This window comes from Nuphar pumila, chromosome 2 (assembly GCF_984573655.1).
Source record: "Nuphar pumila chromosome 2, dmNupPumi1.hap1.1, whole genome shotgun sequence".
In the NCBI taxonomy this organism is placed as follows: Eukaryota; Viridiplantae; Streptophyta; class Magnoliopsida; order Nymphaeales; family Nymphaeaceae; genus Nuphar; species Nuphar pumila.
The window spans coordinates 129,424,754-129,444,275 of NC_143250.1; positions in this window are offsets into that span (position 1 = coordinate 129,424,754).

A 19,522-nucleotide genomic window follows, 5' to 3' on the forward strand; every position below is an offset into this window, starting at 1 on the left:
CTTTATTCTTTTCTATATTTTTTTAGCATCTTTCATTTTTTTGAGTCAAAATGTATTCTAAAATTACCCATTATTCGGTTGTTTTGGTTGGCATATCATGTTTTTTTATTTATTTTGGAACTCAGAAATGAGAATTCGAGAAGGTTTTTTTGTTTAGACTCAAAACATGAAAGTTATAGGATTGTGTCTTGGCTTTTCAATGACTACAAAAATAAGTTTTCAATGTCAGATCGAAGAGATATAGATCTGAGAATAGAGACTATTCTGCACAAAAATAGTCATAGATTTGAAAAAAAGTTTACAAAAATATGAGGAAATCCACATGTGTGAAGGGTAAAAATATTTTTTTTAAATCCAAATATTAACGATTTTGAACATGGAGAGAATATAAAAAATTTTAAGGTTTTTAAGAAAACACGTCAACTTAGCGGTAAAATACGACCATTTTTCATATATTTTATGTAGGCTTTCTTAAGTCCATATATTTTATGTAAACTTGAGAAAGTCGGTCTTATGCAGACTTTCTCAAGTCATTCTTTAAGTCCGCATAAAGTATATACGGACTTCCTCAAGTGAATTGAGGAAGTTTGCATATATTTTATGTAGACTTCCTCATCCTCGCTTATGTTCATTGTTTGCATGTTTATGAAAAATAGTCTATCTTCTAAATCACATTTATCTCTAACCGTTAATCAGATCAAGGTGATCTTGGTGGTTGTAGAAAGCTAACATCCTGATATGTTCCTTTATATTTATTTATTTTTCGAGATTGATCAAAGGAATTCAAATTCAAATTCAAATTTAGATTTGAACGGTAAAAAGCTCATACCAGATCTGCTTTTTTACAAGTATTGGATATCCTTCAAAATCACATATTTGTTGGATTTGGTAGGAAAAAAACAAACGAAAACATAATGGACAAGCACTTTCAAAATAGTAAAAGAAACTATGTGCATACAAAGCCACACTATATATATATATATAGAGAGAGAGAGAGAGAGAAATGAAAACCTACAAAATGGCCATTGTGCTAAATGAAACATGATATTGAATTTTCCGTATTTTTTTCAAAATTATGACCCCATAGAGTCATTGATTTTTGAAACCTTATAAAAACATATCCATGCATCCAAATTAAATGCTCCAAGAAGTTATTCCTATAAAACAAGCATATAGATCACATTTGTATGATCAAAATTTCGAAAAAACATCAAAAATCTAATAGCATGTTTCATTTAGCACCTTACCCATTTTGTTGGTTTTCATTTTCATATATATATATATATATATATATATATATATATATAGTGTGTGTGTGTGTGTGTGTGAGAGAGAGAGATAGTAGTAGTTGTTCAATCCATAGCTGCTTAACCAAAATGCATGTATGCTAATTGTCCATCGCGTGCGTTGAGGGCTTGTTTGATGCCTCATCCAAGATTGAACAGAACTAACAAAAATAACAGAATGAACTCATGTTATGTGTGTTCTGTAATAACTGTACTAAGGTCAACATTTGTTTCTATTGTACAAGAAGTTATGCTCCTCGTGTCCAACGTTTGTTTTATGCATTGTGCTGACAACTTAAACACACACGGATAATGGGTTGGATAACTTTATTTTGCATCACACGACTCGATCTGCCCAACCATATGAGTGTTTTAGCATGTTCATTATAGATTTTAGCCCCAAATATAGATCTCGGATTGGATAAAAAAACTAACAATATTTAAAAATTGAGTAATTTGAGAAAAAACAAAAATTGATATTTTTTTATATGTAAATGATTTAATCAATGTTTTATTACACCTAATTATGAAAGTTTATCATAAAAATATCAAACCTTAAAATCAAATTAACTATAAAAATCAAATTATCAAACCCTATTAAATCATAAAACCTTAAAATGCAAGAAAATAAATTATAAATAAACCAAAAAACATTAAACTATAAGAAAATAAACCATAAAATTAAATAAAAAAATCTTAATTCAAACCCTAATCAAAGAAAAAAAACAGCCATAATCAAATACAAGAAAAGCCCTAATCAGATTAAATATAAAAGGCTTAATTAAAAAAAATTGATTCAAAACCCTAATCAAGTTTTTAGTACAACAAGAGAAGTTGATTTTTTATCTATGAGAAGATTGATACACGCACACACACACAGAGCCAAGCTTACACAAATCTACTAGGTGGGCAAGGAGATTTTTTTATTCTTTAGTATCTATCCAAGGAAAATTGATGGGATTCATGTTGCTGTTCCTAGCCCTTAATCTTTTGGTTGGATAAAATGCAAAAAAGTTTTTCAATGCAGGTGTGCAAGCAAATACATATGGAATGCTGGTGGGGAACAAAGTAGATAAGTCCACCACTAAAGTCATTAGTCGATGAATGGCAGTGATGAGGTGTGTGATTGTATATATATGTGAACTGCAAAAATACGAGAAGTGCAAAAATATGAGAACTACCATGAGACCTGATCAATTCCAGCACTTTTTTGCAATCTGACCATGCAGATGTGTTTGACATGGTGAATTTGCTGAGAATCCACTTTTGGATCATGTATTTTTTTTATGGAAAAAGGATGATCTTTTCATGCTTGAATATTTATAGAAACTCTGAGACATTGATTTTCAAGTCTTAAAAAATCCTGCTTGTGCATTATAATTGGATGATTCGAGAAATGGTCCCTATAAAACCAAGCATATAGCTCACATCTGCACAGTTATATTCAAGAGAAAAGAACAAAATACCCACAAAAATCTCAGTTCATACGGGGATATATATATAGGGGGAGAGGGGGCAGGGAAGGGGACCATCCAACCAAAGGAAGGTCCAAATTAGAAAACCAATGATGATTGGATGGTGTTCCTCGTCTAACGATCGAGTTTTTCATCATTCAGACTCTACATATTGAACTTTTATCAATTTTTTTTAATTCACATGTTTATTATGATTTTTCAATATTTAGACGTGTTTCTTAATTTACTAAAAAATAACAGCACACAATACTTTGTATTGTAAAATTAATTTTAATTACATTGTTAGCTTAGTTGTTTCTCACGTTTCAAAAAACGTCTACATGTAAAAGTCTTCATGTAACGCATATATTTTATGAAATAAAATTATAATTATATATGCATAAGATGTAATCGATGAAACATTGAAATAATGCAGAAAGAGAGCTGTCCGGACATCATTACCATAAATGTTGGACCTTCCTTTGGCTGGACGGCCAGTTCAGTGCTGTATCTTGATGCCCATTGTTGTTACGTTGGTTGCTCATCTTTGCACCTATTTCGAGTTTTAGTCACGTTCTACATTGTGTTATCAACTCTGCAGTCAGTTTGGTGATTTTATTGTACTTGCTAACAGGTAATATAGTTGCTGTTGTCCAATGCGAATTTGTATTTATATGGTGTATTTTTCTAATTTCCTTCTGAGTCCATTTGTAATGTTTGGCTTGATGTGGAGATTGTTACTGTTTCTGTGAGAACTTTTTTGTTCTGATAATGGAATACACCTTTGTGTCTCTCTCCTGTTTTTAAGTTCATTTGCTGAGCCAAGTTTCAATGCAGGAATCGAAAAGATTAGCACAGGCACGAGCATTTTACCAAATGGCGATATGAAGGCCAAGACAGAGCATTGATTGATGCAAAGATGTTGGTCTCTCTGTAACTTTGATATTTCATATGCACTCAAAGCAGTTGTTGGCAGACTCCATATACTCGGCCGTTTCTGTTACTGTTATGCTGCTGGTTGATCATCGTTTTGTGTTTGTTTCGAACTTGCAGATGCTTAGACTGGAATTTGGCCACTTTAAATGGGATGTGTACTGTTCAACAGGACTAACAAATTATTTTCTCACTTCAGATTAGTTTTTTCCTTAGTTACTTTCTGAATTAATATGTTAGGTTATCTACGACTGTTAATTGTTATAGCTTGTTACATAAATGGTTCTTGCCTGGATGAGCTTTGTACTACTTTCGAGTAAATTACGAGAAACTGTCCAACTCATTGGATAATTAAGGAAAGCGAGTCAAGTTTTCTGTTATTACTTTTATCCATTTTTTTAAAAAAAATTCAGTGACATGTTTGGTCCTAATTTCTAAAATCTCCCAATGGACATGTCCTTGTTTTTTTTATTAAACAATATTGAGATGGGACGCAATTGTTCTGATGGAGACAAATTTGTCCTGCCCGGACAAAACAAATTCGTTCTGCACAAGGGCGTAGCTAGGGGGGGGCAGGGCTGTAGCCCAGTCCTACCTCCTGAAACAGTTAATTTTTTTTATTTATTTTTTTTAAAGCCCAGTCCTAGCCCAGCCCTGATTCCATATGAAATAGATTTTTATCTATTTTTGTAGCCCAGTCCAGTCCGAGCCCAGCCCTGACTGCAGCAAATAGTTTGATTTGTCCATATGAAATAAATTTTTATTAATAATTGTAGCCATTTTTTATTTTATCTCAAAAAAAAAAAAATTTCGGGGGCCGCTGCTCCGGAACCCCCGACTATCGCACAAATAATTTTTTTTTTCATACACCCCTGTTTGCCCCCCCCCCCATGAATCCTAGCTACACCCCCTGGTTCTCCATGAAACCTAATAACCCTCAAACATGACCCAGCTCAAACAGGAATATTGCGCGGTCTCGGATCTTGGTGAAATATTTTTCCCATCGGGGCTTAGCTATATTTTTGTTTCATTAATCAAAAATAGTCTTCTGTCAATTTAGCTGGGGTGATCATTAATTCAAAGTTTAGTTAATAGGATAAAGTTATTGATTTATCCTCAAAACAATAATTTAAAAAAAAAATCAAAAACACTTAAAATTTAGGCAATAAAAAAAACACTGATAACTGTTGGCGATTGTAGCACAAAACTCTGGTTTTTTTATTAACCAAGAAAAAATGTGTTTTTTAACAATATTGAAAATTTGGGTATGTTTTTTATTTTTGCCCAAAATTTAGGGGTGTTTTGACACTTTTTCTAAAAAGAGAAAACTCTGTGCACGAGTGGCTACATGATCTCCTTGTGTGGGCGAGGGGTAAGCCCTCCGAGTTTTACGCTGTCAGGACAGCGACAGTAATTATGGTAGGCAAAGCCAGCATGACTAAGTCTATGATCCTAGGGCGGTTTCTCCAAGTAAAAAAAATAGCCACATGATTTACTGGGAACTTCACTTTTGTCCTACGCCAAGGTACTGTTTGAATAACTCTGAGATTTGAGGATCTCTAGTTTGACCCTCCCCACCCCTCAGATTGAGCTAGAGTTATGCGGATTTTGGACTTGTTGGATCTGAAATACCTCATTTGAGACGGAGTTGGATCAAAGTGTGGGGCACATGCCTTGATCCGTGAACAGAGGCAACCGGACTTGTTTTTTTTTCTCGCACAAAACCAAAGGGCACACTAATTCAGGGTGAAAATGGGTCAGATTCGGGCTAGATTTTGCCAGATCTCAATCTGAATCCAAACTGCAAGCAGTACATCAGAATCCGGGTTCAAATCTGACAAGATAAGGCTGAATCGAGTCCCAAAAACACATTGTGATTGGATCCAAAAAAGAAACAAAAGCAACTATTTATATGTAAAAAATGCAATTTGCCAGATTTTGAATGGGATCAATTTCAGACCTGACTTAAAATCTTGATCTGAATCCGACCCAAATCTGAAAGTAATCCTATTGAGCAGATATGAATCCAATATGAATGCACATTCAGATTTTACTTAAAAGATTCATTTTCAGAAATAACATATCGAACTCGAATCAAATATCCAATCATATTTGAACAGTGTGCAGACCTCTCTCTCTCTCTCTCTTGAGCATCATTCACGGCACCTGAGTCCACCTGAGCTTGATCTCACGGCAGGCGGCTGTTTGTTTTTAAAAATCATTTTCACGGCTGAGCACCTAAGCATCATTCACGGCAGCTTGATTTTCATGAAAGTGAAAATCGGGTTTGCCTTTTTTATTGCCATTTGAAATCCCTTCTTCCCGATTGTGCATTTTATCCCCTGCATCATGTTGCAGAGTGTGTGTTCTTTTATGCTATTCATTTTAGCCTAGTTTAAGATGTTGTCATTTCTGCAATTTCATGCTGATTTCCTGCATTTTAAATTTCATAATTTGCATTAACCCTTGCAATTTATTTCATATGCATTTCAATCCTTTTTCTTGCTTTCTTGTTTTGCATTTATTAATTGATACTTAGTTCCCTGTTGTTTCTATTTTCATATGCATGTTGTGTGCATTTTTCACTAGTAGTTATTTTGCATTTGAGTTTCATTTATCGCACCTTCTTGATTACATTTCAGCATTTTGCATTTAGTGTTTAATTTTGCATTCATTCCCTTTCATTCTCAAACTTGCATGTGTAGTTAGTATACTTTTCATTTTAGCACATTTAACATTCATTTAAAGCATTTATTTTCTTGCTTTCGTAGCCTATTTGCATTTCACATAGTTTCCTTTACTTAGTTCTATCATATTCTAGAATTTAGTTTGTTTCCGCATTTACATTTTTTTTTACATAGGTGTTAGTTTTCCTCTTGTGTTGCTCGTATTGTGCAGGAAAGCGCAAAGCGAAGGCAAACTAGTGACATACGTGGTGACGCGCATCCAACACGAGGCGCGAGCGTAATAGACACTTTTTGTTTTTCTTTTAGAATTTAGAAATTTAATTCAATTTTTGGGTTTGTAATAAAATCATTTTAAACCCTCTGCGTAGGGTATTCATTTGTTGTAATAAGTAGTTCATTTTCGTACTTTTTAATTTTGGCAATAAAGAATAGTTAATTGTGTGTTTGAATACAAGTATCACCCATTTCCTGAGATGGACCCGGACTCCACCACTCGTGCGAGCCAGTTTTATATTTGGTGTCTGGCTTTCATGTTGCTTTTTTCATATAAAAATATCTTTTCAAAATTTATTTTATCAAAAAAAGACATCAAAATTTTGGCGTCGTTGCCGGAGAACGGCGAAATACGAGTATTCACTTTATTGCCTTGTGTTTGTTCTCGTATTTTAGGTTGTTAGTTTAATTCAGTTCTTTAATTAGGATTTTTTAGTTGATTAATTAAGATTATTTAGTTTGCTTTTCGTACTTAGGATTAGAACCATGTGTTTGCACAACGTAGAGAACAATTTACTTTTCCTACACAACCCACCTATAGGATTCCCATAGAGGTGACTGTGCACGATTGGTACAGTGCTCTTAGTTTGCTTTTCGCAAATTTCCTGTTGAGTGCAAGTGTGTGGTGTTTGTTTGTTTCTCGTTTTTAGTATTTGTTTTTGTTTACTCGCTTTGTGGTTTGTGTGGTTTGACTGCTTAGTGCGTTAGTTAGGTAGAAAACCCAAATTTAGGATGTTTGTCGCACCGGTCTACTCCGTTGGTGCATGTAAGGGCGACGATCGCTCGACCTCAAGCTAGTTGAGTCTTTTGAGGATCCTGAGTCTCTCATTAAGAGAACACCTCATCCCATCACCATGGCCAACGATCATCCTTTGATTCGTCCTCTTAGGGAGTATTTCATGCCAAATCAGTATACTTCTGCCTTCTGCATCACGAGACCAGATGTAGGAGCGAGTCAATTTGAGATTAAGGTCAGTGTTATCCAAATGTTACCTTCATTCCATAGCCTTAGCAACGAAGACTCCTATCGTCATCGCGATGAATTTCTTGAAATTTGCCTGACTATACAAATCAACAACTTTGGAGATGACGCATTAAGGTTGACGTTGTTTTCATTCTCCCTCAAAGATAAAGCCAAACACTGGCTAAAGGCTCTTGAGACGGTTCAGATTACCACTTGGGAAGGAATGCAGCGCGAATTCCATAAAAAGTACTTCCCAATTGGTTGATAAGACGAATCGGTTTCGTAAAGCCATAACCAGTTTTTCTCAGATCAAGAAAAAACAATTTCACGAAACTTTGGAGAGGATGAGAGATCTTCTCTGCAAGTGTCCCCACCACCAGGTGCCCTGTTGGCAACTGGTGCAGTATTTTTATGATGGCCTGACCGAGAAGGACAGGCAAATGATTGATTTGTCATGTGGAGGCACTTTCATGTTCAATAGTGAGGATGATGCATGGTCATTATTTGAGACTCTGAGTGACAACGTGATGCATCATGCCTTGTCTTCACAGCTCGATAGGACCACATTTGTGCCTAGTGGTCCTAGGAAAGTTGGGATTTCTGAAGTAGGGACCGAGTTAGATTTGCATACCAAAGTTGACCAGTTGACTAGGAAATTAGATCAATTCCTAGCCAATTCTTCGCGAAGTCTAGTAGGAAGAGTGTGTGAGCTATGTGCTAGCCCTGCACACTGTGTTTTTTAGTGTCCCACAACACTGCTTTATCTTGAATTCATTCAGGAGCAGGTGAATGCTGCTCAAGGTTTCGCTAGACCCGTGCACAATTCATTTGCACTCACATATAACCCGAGATGGTGAAACCAATCCATCAACCCACCCCATCAGCCCTCCCAGACACAGCATAGACAGAGTAACCCTTTACAAGGTTACTCGTGTCCTATAGTTTCACAGGTCCACCCCCAGTATAGTCTGCCTTCTCCTCAGGAGCCCACATCGAGCACATCGTTTTAGGAGAAGATGTTAGCGGCTTTTTCAGACATTAAGGCCACTTTTTGTTCTCATACGCAGTCAATAGCGAAGCTAGAGACTCAAATGGGGCAGTTGGTTGAGGCCTTCAGCAGGCAAAGCAAGGGGAACCTATCTAGTCAACTTGTTGTCATCCCAAAGAGAGAGAATTCCATGTCATTTGACCTGCACTCCACAAATTCACACCATGCACAAGTCAAATTTGTTATATCCCTTAGGAATGGGAAGGTGCATCACCCCATTCCAGAATTGACTCATGAGCCTAATGTCATACCTACGGACCAGTCGATCTCCTCCATTAGGCTCCAAGAGAAGGGGCGAGGCCCGCAGTTCGTATTGCCATCATATATTCACCGAGCCTCAGTTTCCCAGACCTTAAGGCAATTGACTGCAAAACTCCAATTAATTTTCAAAAATTTCAAAATAGTATTTCTAAAAAAATGTGTTTCACAAAAAAGACTCTTCTAAACCAAATGAAATATTAATTAAACACTTCTAAACTAATTAGATTAAGAATTAAAAAGTTTTAAACAAAATTAAACACTGAAAAACGCAGGGAAGAACTTGAAATATGTGATTTTTTCCTTTATTTTGAATTTGAAGTAGTTTATCAAAAACATTGATAAGAATGAGTTTTTAATGCAATTTTCACTAGATCATGAATAAAATAGTATGAATAAAATGCAAAACTTATGCATGATTGCATACTACCATAGTGGCATGAGCCCAAAGATTCTCAGTCCAGGTAGGACATCAAGCTTCTATTTATTTAGGTAAACTCATTCAGCGTGCTTTGATACCTTTAAACCAATCAAGCAACAAGAGCCCCTGTGTGTTTAAACTACTCTGACATTAATTAAGGTTATGTGTGCAAGAATATTAATTTTGTACAATTTTAGGTCTATGTGCCATACTCTATAATCTTTTTCATTTATATGTCCAATCTCAGGACACCCATGTGCATGCATTAATGCATTACAACACCATCACAACCAATGCACACGTAACAATATAGCACGTGCTCATATAGCACCACGATGGTTAACCAAAATGCAAGCTCCATATGAGCCCTCACTTGCTTACACTATCATACCTGATCATAAAAGAAAGTCGGGTTCATTGAACATGACCCCACATACTCAGCAACACTTTCAGGTTCAACGAGTATGTGTAAGCATAAAAAGAAAAAAATTCAAATCACATGAGCATTTCAAGCATATCCTAGTTAAACTTCAAATTCAATCGGTTTGTCATGCTTAATGCAGCTCAGATTCAATGAGCAATAAAAGCATACCCTAATAAAATTTCATATTGGATAGGTATATTATAACATGCTTAATAAAATTCAGATTTGATAAGCTTGTCATACACATATCTGTTAACAACACAAACACATAGATAAGTCTAATTCTAATGATCCATATTATCAGTTCAGGTTGTATCTGATTTCTAAGCCTGATTGCGATGATTTAAAACAATTTCTCAATCAATAAGAGAGATATCTGTTAACAACACAAACACATAGATAAGTCTAATTCTAATGATCCATATTATCAGATCAGGTTGTATCTGATTTCTAAGCCTGATTGCGATGATTTAAAACAATTTCTCAATCAATAAGAGAGATATCGGGTTCAATCCTATTATGACAGAAAAACAGGTATAAAGGCATTAACAGATTCATGTGTATGTGATCTCTCTCTCTCTCTCTCTCTCTCTCTCTCTCTATATATATATATATATATATATATATATATATATATATATATATATATATATATATATATATATACACACACACACATCGTAAATTCTATTTTCGCCTAACTATACTAATTCAACACAAGGTCTTTCACAACCTGATAAGTACCGCATTTATGTCTCAACTAGACAAAAAAAACTGATTTATACATGAGCAGATTCATGTGAAACAAAAATTTGTCTTTAATTAGATGGCATGGACATAAACAAATGCCTAGACTACCATCTGCATCTATGTCCATATGCTTGGTCAGACCATGACCAATTAGAGCATCATTTCCCATTGTGTTCTCTTATGCCACCGGATCCTCAGCATAACACAACTGGTTTAAGGAAATGGGAAGTTACATAGAACGGTTGATTACAGGTGGTCAGTCGAAACACCAGACGACTAATTCAAACAAGGGATTGTTGGTTCACACAGTAGTTATCAGCCTTAAGCATCTGAAAGAAAAAGTTTTAAAACAATCATGAATGATTATTACTAATTGTTATCTAATATTCAAGTGAAAGTTCGTTAGTAAATTGACGCAAAATCACAACAGAAAGTAACTGTCATCATAACAGAACTGACAGGTACGAGGCCCTCGTTAACGATCCAAACTTTTGCCATAATTGACAGAATATCGCATCCAAGATTTGTTTGATTGCTGGTATGTATCATGTAAATCCTATGTACATATTTGCAGAAGCAAACGCCCACAGTTCAATTAAACATATTAGAAAATAGGAAAAAAGAAAGAAATGGTTCATGTTCTTTAGCAAGAATAATCAAGCCAATTGTGTTATAATTCTAAGGTAATAACACAAAAATCCCTTGCAAATCTCTATTTGTCACCAGAAATAAAATCATTTAATGATTGATATTGACACATGATTTCTAGAGAATAAAACTAACAGAACCTTTTTTTTTCTGAGATCTAATAAAACAAATACCAACCAAAATACAAGTGGATTTCTAAATGTAACACAGAGAGGAACTTCCTGAGTTGTTTAACAGCTATGTTCCAACCCAGAATATGTCATACCAGAGAATTCTGGGAATGACTTGTTGGGCTTCAGATTGACCCAAAACATTTATAGGCTTGTTTTTTGTTGCAGGTGTGAATCGTTGATATATACCATGACAACCTTGGAACATTGAACACAACAAAGGCATATGGATCCTACCTCAGCGTTGAAATGAGGACACCCAGGCACGCTGGATACTCGAATCGTTGGTTGTTCCCTCCTTACAACAGCAACACCCCTAACATTCTCATGCTGGGTTAGGGCAAGAGAGGGAAATATGAAAATCACGAGGGAGAGAGAGATTAAAGATCAGATTTGAGAGAGAGAGGAGGATTTATGGGGTCACGAGAGGGGGGGAGAGAGAGAGAGAGAAATAGTGAGAGAGGAAGTTAGAGAGGGATGCGGTCGAGTGAGAGGGAGAAAGAGAGATCGTGTGAGAGAGGGAGTTAGAGAGGGATGGGGTCGAGTGAGTGGGAGAAAGGAAAAAAATAAGGGAAATGGAGTTCGGGTTCCCTTTTTTCTTGCAAAGGGCGTGAACGGGGATTCCACAAGAGGTGGATTCCCCCCTTGCTACATTTCAGCCCACTTTTCCCCTTTTTAACTTGCCATCTTACTTTCTTTTTTTTCACTTTTTAACCTTTAGTAACCCCTCTTTTACTTTTTTTTTAAAGATTTACATTAGATCTTTTACAAGCCTATTTAACATCTTATTTATGTCAAAAATATATATGTGTTTATATATTAATTAGGTGGGTGATGCCCCCACCCTATTTGGTTTATTCACCCATCATGGATAATTTGATCCACTTAATGAGGATCCAAGATTCATTTAGATTTTTGGATTCATATTAGGTCTATTCATATCCATGCAAGGATCCAAATTTTTAGGGACCCAAAATCCAAATAAGATATCGTGGATCCAATATCAGAGATCAAGATAAGATATTAGAGATCCAATATTAAAGATCTAAATAAGATATCACAAATCCAATATCAAAGATTCAAATAAGATATTAGAGATCTGATATCAAATATCCAAATAAAATATCTAGGATTTAATATCAAATATCCAAATAAGATATCATGAATCCAATATTAAAGATCCAAATAAGATATTAGGGATCCAATATCAAAGATTCGAATAAGATATCCGAGATCCAATATCAAATATGGAAATAAGATATCACATATCTAATATAAAAGATCCAAATAAGATATCAGGGATCCGATATTAGAGATCCAATATTATATTCAAAAGTAAAAATACCCTCATATAACATCCAGACCATATAAAAAAATTCAAAATTCATGCTTATTCATGTTACAAAATTCATAGGTGTTACAATATCAACTTCAATTCAATAAATAAGTATATATATAATTAGTTTCATACTAACTACAACATCTCATTATGGTGAAAATTAATACAGGTTAAACAAAAAAAGAAAATATAAATAGACACTTGTCCTTAGAACATAACATAATATACAAAAACTATGACATGTTCATCCAACAAATAGACATTTGGCAATTCTATCTACGAGAAAATAAGAAAGATCTAGGATAGGGGTTATGTCTGAGAGAATCTATGAAGGTTTGTATCTGCTCTCTGAGCTTCCTAGTTTCTTCTCTCTCTCGCTCTGATCTTCTCTCTCTTGCTTTTGTTACTAAAGGAGTTGCTCCCATCCTTTTCTCTCTCACTCTCGTTCTTCTCTCTCTCGCTCCTATTGAACTTCATTCATTCTTTGTTCTTCTCTAAATTGTTAGAGCTACGACTACATCACCTTCAGTTGAGAAGATAGCTCTGAAATACGGACTTTGCCTTTGAATGAAATGACAAATGTGCTCATCCCTCTTATATGTCTAGATCGCTCCATGAAGACTTTGACAAAGATATCTTGTTGTGACATTGACAGACTTTTTTGTGAATAATATGTTTCATCACTTTCAATCTCCACAGAGTGCAGCTTGTTCTGCACAACGTTAGTATTTGGTTATCAGTAACTAATGATAATGTACAAAATAAAATAAATGAATGTGGCTTTTGCTTCGCTGTTACAAAGTGTGAGTTACTTATAAAGGTGGCTTTTGCTTCACTGTAGATGAATACCATGTGATCTTAATGGGTATGTATCTCTTTGTAAATGCACTCATTGTCGGTTCGTACCCTTTCATTTCAGTCTACAAATAACAAATTTAGAATCTATTAGATCAAACATATTTAGCATTATAATACTATATGAAAAACTTAGGGAATAAGAAACTTACCTTCTGGATGTGCGAAGACGATCTACTGGTATGTTGAACAGTCTATTTTGCTCTATTCATAAAATTTTTCTCCGTCATCCACTGTTATCCAAAAAGAAAATCAATTAGCTCACAAAATCTAAAAATTTGAACATTTATTTACTTATGAATATATATCCAATATTTATTGTTCAATAGTCTCCAGTGAAAAAGTTGCAAATCTCTTTTCACACTTCAGAGTTGACTCCTTTGGGAGGATGTTTTGTTGCTTCATTGTGGTTTTCAAACCTCTTATAATGCTTATAAAAACCTTCTCGCACCCTTGAGTATGATAGTTGAAGTTGTTTATCTATGGTAGCACAATGCTCAACTATATCCTTGTCTAAATCAATCTTGGCTTGCACCAAATTATCAAAATACAATTAGTAACACTTTTTTATTGTTTTAATATGTTTATCAAAATAGTTAGGCTATATACTTACATAAATTATGCCACGCAACATCATCTTCTCATCCTCTGAGACTTTTATCTACGACTTGTGAGTGATGTTGGACCATTCCCTGACAATGCACGAAAGCCACCTAGAAAATACGGAGAAGCCCTCGCCCATGACTTTTTGCATCCTAAGCTTGATATTTACTAAAGTCTTTCATTGCTTGATTTGCTTCTGGTGGGCTATACATTTGTTTTTCTCGTGTTTACGCTGAGAAGATTCTACAATTGTTAATTTATAATAAGAAACAAATATTAATATGAATGATAATAATAAAATTTTAATTATACAAAAAATACAAGATTAATATTTACCTGAGGTTGTCGTGGATGACTCTAGAGCTGCAGTGGTCTGCGGTGTGTGTGTGTGTGGGGGGGGGGGGGTCTCCTCTTTCTCCCTTGAAGTATCACCCACCTATGATCTGAAGTCGATCCCATCTAAGTATTCACCTTGGTTGGTGGATGGTGAACTGATCCACATGATGGAAGAATGTCCACCTCCTCCTCGTGAACAGTATGTTGACATATGTTAATTTCATGCAAACAATCATGCAAGAATATTTACTATCATACAAAAATAATATTAAATCAAATTAACGGCAATAACAAGATCATGGAGTTAAGATAGCATACAATTATGAAATATAAACAACAGCTATATACATTTTTTAATTCATTTTCAAGAAAAAAAAGAACGCAAAGGCATTTACATTACACTTACTTTGTGACCCTACATACTTTATCAACTCTTCAATAGGTAGATGTTTATTTGCACTTAAATCAATTTATGAGTCTAAACATAATTCCAACCAATTAGGACTTTCTGGCAACATCTATAGGGTAAGAATTTAAAAATAAAACAAAAACATCCACAAATAGATTATGATAGATTATGATGATTGTTAAGTGCTCAAATGTTTGTTTGTGAAGTGCTCAAATGAATATGCAATCTACCACAAACAACCTACAGGAGCCAAAATGTTTGGTTGTTAAGTGCTTAAATGAATATGCAATCTACCAAGACTTTTAGCATATCTGAATTTTAAGAAAAGGATGAAATAGACCTCCATCAAATACCAAGAAGCCATTTGTTTTGACAACATAAATCTCAGAAAACAAATTTAACTAAAAGAAAGCAGCAGTGAAATTATATTGGGAGTGTAGCTCCTGTGGAGGCGATTGAATGCAATAAATATGGTCACTGAAGACAACTCCTCTATCCATCAGTCTCACATGCCAGAGAGATTTATCAAAAGCCTATCAAAATGAAGGTCATGTACACATGAAATACCAAGCCAATATGAAAGAGTAGCAAAATGTGCTTCCTTCTCTTGTTGCATCCAGTCAAATGTGCTTACATATGGAATGAAACCTACATCTACAGCTTTCTTGTTACAGTACAAAAAGATATATAAAACCATGTATCAACATTGCCACCATCATTTACGGATGGTTGCAATCAAGAGCTTAATAGTTAGCCATTGATTTAGATTAGGCTGCAGAAACCACACATTTGCCAACTTTATAAGACAAAAAATGCCATACACATAAAATAATACACATTAGAACTATTAAAGTATACAACTATTAACAAAATAATGGTATACAATGATGCTTACATTATCAAATATCGTTTATGCAAAAAGTACATTCAGGTTATGAAGACTGATACTCAAGCTCAGCCGTTGGAGAGACTAATTGATTGGTTTTTACAAATTTGCTTAAACTGACCATATCTTGATAGATTACAGATGTAAATACATATTGAAGCTTGGCAAATGATATATGGTTACAGATGTAAATACTTACAGAGTAAGTAGACCTTCAGCGTCTCCACCCTTTCTCTCTATTTATTTCTTTCTTTCTATTTATACCAACCCCTCCCCATTGTTCCTACTGGATTTTCCGCTCTTAGTCTGCAAGAAACCATCATTATCTTGTGTTGGGATCGATCACACGAGATACTATGCCCCTTCCCTCTTCTATATAAATGAGTAAGGCCTCTCCAAGGAGACTTTTCTCGTGCTTCATAAGCTTTATTGATGTTGATATCTGATTTTTCACATGATTTCGATCAATTTATTGTGTTTGTGCTAATGCACATTGCCTGCTCCCAGCATTATAAAGTTGTGCAACAACCATCTTAAATATCTTAAAAATACTGATAAAGAAATATCATTGAATCACACAATATGGATTGATCTTGTGTTTTAGACACAAAGGGTCTACAACCATCTGAAAAAACATGAGCCACAATTTAGTAACCAGAAAATGCAAGTCATTAAGGCTAAAAAAATCCTTTTCAATAGCCACTTTTATTGCTTAAACATAAAACTAGGGAACTGAATTATTTCTGATGGTTCTCCCTTTATGTTTCCAGACCATTCTATTGAAATGTGATTGTGAATGTTTTGAATCAAACACTTGCTTACAAAATAAGAAAACAAATTTTCAGACCTCAAATTCCTAACCTTGACATGCCACTAGATACAAATAGGTCGCCTTATGTGTGTGCTCAGATCTCTAAGCCTATCTTTTAGTGGACGAAGAATTTGATGTAATGGTTTCAGATATTATTGATATAACCAACAAAGGAAAAAGGAAGATACACACAATTACACATATCAAAAGGAGAGCTAAACTAGACAAATTAGCTAGAACACAGTCCACACTCATATGAGGAGAGGCCCAAGAGAGAGAGAGAGAGAAGAAGAAGAGGAAGGAAAATAAGAAGAAGAAGAAAGCGAGAGAGATACCTTGCACTTGCAGCCAGATAAGAAGAGGAGGGTTGCCAGGCAGCGGGAGATTGCAAAGAGAGAGAGGAGGGAGCCGACACTCCGACGGTGGCAGTGTCACCCGAGCAGAGAGGAGGGAGCAGGCACTTCTACAATGGTCAGTAGTGGTTTGACGAGAGTGCAGAGAGATCACAAAGAGAGAGAGAGAAAAGAAGAAGAGAAAAAAAAAGAAAAAGGGTCTGTCGAACCCTTTTAAAATACTAGGTTATAATGGTGACAAAAATGTTACTATTATAAAAAAAAGAGAAAGGCTATAAAAGCAACAAACATGTTGCCATTATAGAGAAAGGCTATAATGGCGACATTTTTTATCTCACCATTATATATCAATAGTGGCAATTTTATATGCCTATTAAATATTATTGTAAAAGTTTTTTAATGGCAATAATTAATGGTCATATAATTTTGCCGTTATAAACATACCTATAGCAACAATATCTAAAGTCATTGTTATAGGTGTGTTTATAATGATGACATGTTTAACATCCATATAATGTTGTCGTTATAACCATACCTATAACGATGATATATAAAGGTGTCGTTATACACATGTCTTTAATGAAGACATTTGTGTGGAGGCAAGGCATTCATGGAGATATCTAAAGTCACTGTTATTTCTAAGTCAATAGCGGTAACTTTTTTTGTTGTCGTTAAAGTGTCATCTCTATTGACCCTCATCCATGTAGTGCATGCTCTCTCGTTTCAAATCTGGCAATCCAGCGGAATGCCTTCTTTAGTTTGGTGTCAATCAAACTTTACTGCAATAATTATATGTTATGGCAGTCACAAATATAGTAAGTTATATATAGCCAAGGTTTGATTAAATTTGACTGTGGATCTTTTCATACACCAAATCAAGATTAAAGCGAAGGAGAGAAACAATCCATTAATATAGAGAAGCTTGTTTGGAAAAGTTGAGACCAACTTGCATTAAGTTGGATCAAGACTACTCTAAATGATGTTGTGCTTAGTCAAATAAATTGAGTTAGTGTTAGAGATGCTTAGATTGTGCTTGAAAAGATGTATGCTTCTTAGTCTAGTCTTAGAATTATGCAGATGAAAAAGGATTTGTAAGACATGAATAAGGGCGATAAAAATATAGTCGATTATTTAAACCATGTCAAATATCTAGCTAACTCTTTAAGTGCTAGTGATGAAAATATGTGAGGGTGGTTTGGTTTGCTACACATTAAATGAACTTACACACGATTATGAAAGTTTTTTACTACTATCACGACTTTCAAAACTCTTTCTGCATTTTATGAAATATATGATATGATGCTTAAACAAGAAAAGAGTATTCAACTTTTGAATCAGAAGTCCTCTCAAGAGTCTTCGACATATGCTTTCTTTACACAACAAGGAAGAAGTTGTGGTGAAGGGAAGCAATATCGTGGTGGCAAAGGTCGTGATAGAGGTAGAACTCTAGGTGGACGTGGTGTTTCAACTAGGAAATCAAGGCAAATGTAGTAATAATGGTTAAGTCAGAGGGAACAACCAGCATAATGTGACTTGCCAATTTTGTGAAAAAAAAGAATCAGACAGCCATACGATGTTGGGTTATTCCCAAAGCCTTTATTGTTGCCATGAATTTTTTTGAAATGAGAATTTGAATTGGTATCCAAATACAGGGGTGACTCCCCATATGATTGTTGGATCAGGCAATATGACAGGCACATCAGGTTATTAGGGGCATGAAACAATTATAGTTGGTAATGGAGAAAATCTACCCATTCACACTACCGATAACAAAACTTTCTTCTAGTGGTAAATATTTTATTTTAAAAGATGTGTAGCATGTGCCTAAAATTAAGAAAAATCTTCCTTTAGTTGATAGATTTACACGTGAAAATAATTGTTACTTTGAGTTTCACCTATATGTTTTTATGTTAAGGATCACAAGGATAGGGATATCATTCTAAGGGGACCTAATGAGGGAGGATTGTATGCTTGGCACAAGGGGAAAATAACGTTAGTTAGGATTAAAGTTTTAGAGTTCTTTTAGCCAAACACATAAAGAAAGAAAACCCGCCAATGTGGATTCTTTTAGGATATGGTTTTTTTAGTAAAATCCTAATGTGAATTCAGATTGAGTTCGACTTGTTTTTTTTTAATATGGTTTCTTTATGCAAAATATGAATATGCCTTTGGGTTGGATCCAGATATGTTTAATCATAGCATTTTAGGATTCAGGGTAGAATTTAAGTTGGATCTAGGATTGATATGAATAAATATTTGACTCAAATGCATTTTTTGCATGTCATTTGTTCTCATTTTTTCTGGATCCAATATTATGAGGATATATTGTTTACATTTTTTGTTTAGGTTCGGGTTCAAATTTTAGATTAAAATGAAAGTTTCATTTTGAGAGTTAAACCTATTAAATATCAACACATCCAATACTAATGGATGCAAATCTTCTCAAGTACCCTAGGTGGGTGTTGCTAGGGATGGCAGTGGACCAGGATAGGGGCGGGGGCGAGACGGGGACAAGCTCTCCACCCCTGCCCCGTCTCAAAATTTTGCTCTCCATCCCCGTGAGGGGCTTTGATTTTCACCTCCATCCCCCGGTCCATTCTCCGGTTCATGTCCT